Source organism: Phalangium opilio, unplaced genomic scaffold (assembly GCF_054372755.1).
Source record: "Phalangium opilio isolate 3A_F unplaced genomic scaffold, DU_Popi_V2 ptg000078l_1, whole genome shotgun sequence".
Classification (NCBI taxonomy): Eukaryota; Metazoa; Arthropoda; class Arachnida; order Opiliones; family Phalangiidae; genus Phalangium; species Phalangium opilio.
This window is the reverse complement of record NW_028324186.1, coordinates 5234701-5238702: the sequence shown is the minus strand read 5'-3', so window position 1 is coordinate 5238702 and position 4002 is coordinate 5234701. Positions and strand designations below refer to the sequence as shown.

The 4002-nt window shown below is 45.2% G+C and overlaps 2 non-coding genes across 2 annotated transcripts; both read left to right on the top strand.

Moving 5' to 3' along the window:
- Positions 1–2709: 2709 nt before the first annotated feature.
- On the top strand, positions 2710–2781 carry TRNAR-CCU (transfer RNA arginine (anticodon CCU)). Its single transcript has one exon. It is a non-coding gene; the product is annotated as a tRNA-Arg (tRNA).
- A 604-nt stretch (positions 2782–3385) lies between these two features.
- On the top strand, positions 3386–3457 carry TRNAR-CCU (transfer RNA arginine (anticodon CCU)). Its single transcript has one exon. It is a non-coding gene; the product is annotated as a tRNA-Arg (tRNA).
- The last annotated feature ends 545 nt before the right edge of the window (positions 3458–4002 follow it).

Sequence of the window (4002 nt, the reverse complement as noted above, 5' to 3'; positions counted from 1 at the left end):
ACTATGACCACGTAAGCAGAGTGGCGCAGTGGAAGCGTGCTGGGCGCATAACCCAGAGGTCCGTGGATCGAAACCACGCTCGGCTATGTTTTTGCAAAGTAGCATTTGCTATTTTGGTATCAGTTAGTTTTTCATATAACGGTGATGTAAGCAGAGTGGCGCAGTGGGAGCGTGCTGGGCCCATAACCTAGAGCTCCGTGGATCGCAACCACGCTCTGTTATGTTAATGTAAAGTAGCATTTGCTATTTGGTATCTGTTAGTTTTTCATATAATGGTGATGTAAGCAGAGTGGCGCAGTGGAAGCGTGCTGGGCCCATAACCCAGAGGTCGTGCATCGAAACCACGCTCTGCTATGTTAATGCTAAGTAGCATTTGATATTATGGTATCAGTTAGTTTTTCATATAATGGTGATGTAAGCAGAGTGGCGCAGTGGAAGCGTGCTGAGCCCATAACCCAGAGGTCGTGCATCGAAACCACGCTCTGCTATGTTAATGCAAAGTAGCATTTTCTATTTTAGTATCAGTTAGTTTTTCATATAATGGTGATGTAAGCAGAGTGGCGCAGTGGAAGCGTGCTGGGCCCATAACCCAGAGGTCCGTGGATCGAAACCACGCTGTGCAATGTTAATGTAAAGTAGCATTTGCTATTATGGTATCAGTTAGTTTTTCATATAATGGTGATGTAAGCAGAGTGGCGCAGTGGAAGCGTGCAGGGCCCATAACCCTGAGGTTCGTGGATCGAAACCACGCTCTGCTAAATTTATGTAAAATAGCACTTGCTATTTTGATATAAGATAGTTTGTTCATACTATGATCATGTAAGCAGAGTGGCGCAGTGGAAGCGGCTGGGCCCATAACCCGGAGGTCCGTGGATCGAAACCACGCTCTGCTATGTTAATGTAAAGTAGCATTTGCTATTATGGTATCAGTTAGTTTTTCATATAATGGTGATGTAAGCAGAGTGGCGCAGTGGAAGCGTGCTGGGCCCATAACCCTGAGGTTCGTGGATCGAAACCACGCTCTGTTATGTTAATGTAAAGTAGCATTTGCTATTTTGGTATCTGTTAGTTTTTCATATAATGGTGATGTAAGCAGAGTGGCGCAGTGGAAGCGTGCTGGGCCCATAACCCGGAGCTCCGTGGATCGAAACCACGCTCTGTTATGTTAATGTAAAGTAGCATTTGCTATTATGGTATCAGTTAGTTTTTCATATAATGGTGATGTAAGCAGAGTGGCGCAGTGTGAGCGTGCTGGGCCCATAACCCAGAGCTCCGTGGATCGAAACCACGCTCTGCAATGTTAATGCGAAGTAGCATTTGCTATTTTGGTATCTGTTAGTTTTTCATATAATGGTGATGTAAGCAGAGTGGCGCAGTGGAAGCGTGCTGGGCCCATAACCCAGAGGTCCGTGGATCGAAACCACGCTCTGCTATGTTAATGCAAAGTAGCATTTTCAATTTGAGTATCAGTTAGTTTTTCATATAATGGTGATGTAAGCAGAGTGGTGCAGTGGAAACGTGCTGGGCCCATAACCCAGAGGTCCGTGGATCGAAACCGCGCTCTGCTATGTTAATGTAAAGTAGCATTTTCTATTTTAGTATCAGTTAGTTTTTCATATAATGGTGATGTAAGCAGAGTGGCGCAGTGGAAGCGTGCTGGGCCCATATCCCAGAGGTCCGTGGATCGAAACCACGCTCTGCTATGTTAAGGCAAAGTAGCATTTGCTATTTTGGTATCAGTTAGTTTTTCATATAATGGTGGTGTAAGCAGAGTGGCCAGTGGAAGCGTGCTGGGCCCATAACCCAGAGCTCCGTGGATAGAAACCACGCTGTGCTATGTTAATGTAAAGTAGCATTTGCTATTATGGTATCAGTTAGTTTTTCATATAATGGTGATGTAAGCAGAGTGGCGCAGTGGGAGCGTGCTGGGCCCATAACCTAGAGCTCCGTGGATCGAAACCACGCTCTGCAATGTTAATGTAAAGTAGCATTTGCTATTTGGTATCTGTTAGTTTTTCATATAATGGTGATGTAAGCAGAGTGGCGCAGTGGAAGCGTGCTGGGCCCACAACCCAGAGGTCGTGCATCGAAACCACGCTCTGCTATGTTAATGCAAAGTAGCATTTTCTATTTTAGGATCAGTTAGTTTTTCATATAATGGTGATGTAAGCAGAGTGGCGCAGTGGAAGCGTGCTGGTCCCATAACCCAGAGGTCCGTGGATCGAAACCACGCTGTGCAATGTTAATGTAAAGTAGTATTTGCTATTTTGGTATCAGTTAGTTTTTCATATAATGGTGATGTAAGCAGAGTGGCGCAGTTGAAGCGTGCAGGGCCCGTAACCCTGAGGTTCGTGAATCGAAACCACGCTCTGCTAAATTTATGTAAAATAGCACTTGCTATTTTGATATAAGATAGTTTGTTCATACTATGATCATGTAAGCAGAGTGGCGCAGTGGAAGCGTGCTGGGCCCATAACCCGGAGGTCCGTGGATCGAAACCACGCTCTGCATTGTTATTGAAAAGTAGCATTTGCTATTTTGGTATCAGTTGGTTTTTCATATAATGGTGATGTAAGCAGAGTGGCGCAGTGGGAGCGTGCTGGGCCCATAACCCAGAGCTCCGTGGATCGAAACCACGCTCTGTTATGTTAATGTAAAGTAGCATTTGCTATTTTGGTATCTGTTAGTTTTTCATATAATGGTGATGTAAGCAGAGTGGCGCAGTGGAAGCGTGCTGGGCCCCTAACCCAGAGGTCCGTGGATCGAAACCACGCTTTGCTATGTTATTGCAAAGTAGTATTTGCTCTTTTGGTATCAGTTAGTTTTTCATATAACGGTGATGTAAGCAGAGTGGCGCAGTGGAAGCGTGCTGGGCCCATAACCCAGAGGTTCGTGGATCGAAACCACGCTCTGCATTGTTATTGAAAAGTAGCATTTGCTATTATGGTATCAGTTAGTTTTTCATATAATGGTGATGTAAGCAGAGTGGCGCAGTGGAAGCGTGCAGGGCCCGTAACCCTGAGGTTCGTGAATCGAAACCACGCTCTGCTAAATTTATGTAAAATAGCACTTGCTATTTTGATATAAGATAGTTTGTTCATACTATGATCATGTAAGCAGAGTGGCGCAGTGGAAGCGTGCTGGGCCCATAACCCGGAGGTCCGTGGATCGAAACCACGCTCTGCATTGTTATTGAAAAGTAGCATTTGCTATTTTGGTATCAGTTAGTTTTTCATATAATGGTGATGTAAGCAGAGTGGCGCAGTGGGAGCGTGCTGGGCCCATAACCCAGAGCTCCGTGGATCGAAACCACGCTCTGTTATGTTAATGTAAAGTAGCATTTGCTATTTTGGTATCTGTTAGTTTTTCATATAATGGTGATGTAAGCAGAGTGGCGCAGTGGAAGCGTGCTGGGCCCCTAACCCAGAGGTCCGTGGATCGAAACCACGCTTTGCTATGTTATTGCAAAGTAGTATTTGCTATTTTGGTATCAGTTAGTTTTTCATATAACGGTGATGTAAGCAGAGTGGCGCAGTGGAAGCGTGCTGGGCCCATAACCCAGAGGTTCGTGGATCGAAACCACGCTCTGCATTGTTATTGAAAAGTAGCATTTGCTATTTTGGTATCAGTTAGTTTTTCATATAATGGTGATGTAAGCAGAGTGGCGCAGTGCGAGCGTGCTGGGCCCATAACCCAGAGCTCCGTGGATCGAAACCACGCTCTGTTATGTTAATGTAAAGTAGCATTTGCTATTATGGTATCAGTTAGTTTTTCATATAATGGTGATGTAAGCAGAGTGGCGCAGTGGAAGCGTGCTGGGCCCATAACCCTGAGGTTCGTGGATCGAAACCACGATCTGCATTGTTATTGAAAAGTAGCATTTGCTATTTTGGTATCAGTTAGTTTTTCATATAATGGTGATGTAAGCAGAGTGGCGCAGTGGGAGCGTGCTGGGCCCATAACCAAGAGCTCCGTGGATCGAAACCACGCTCTGTTATGATA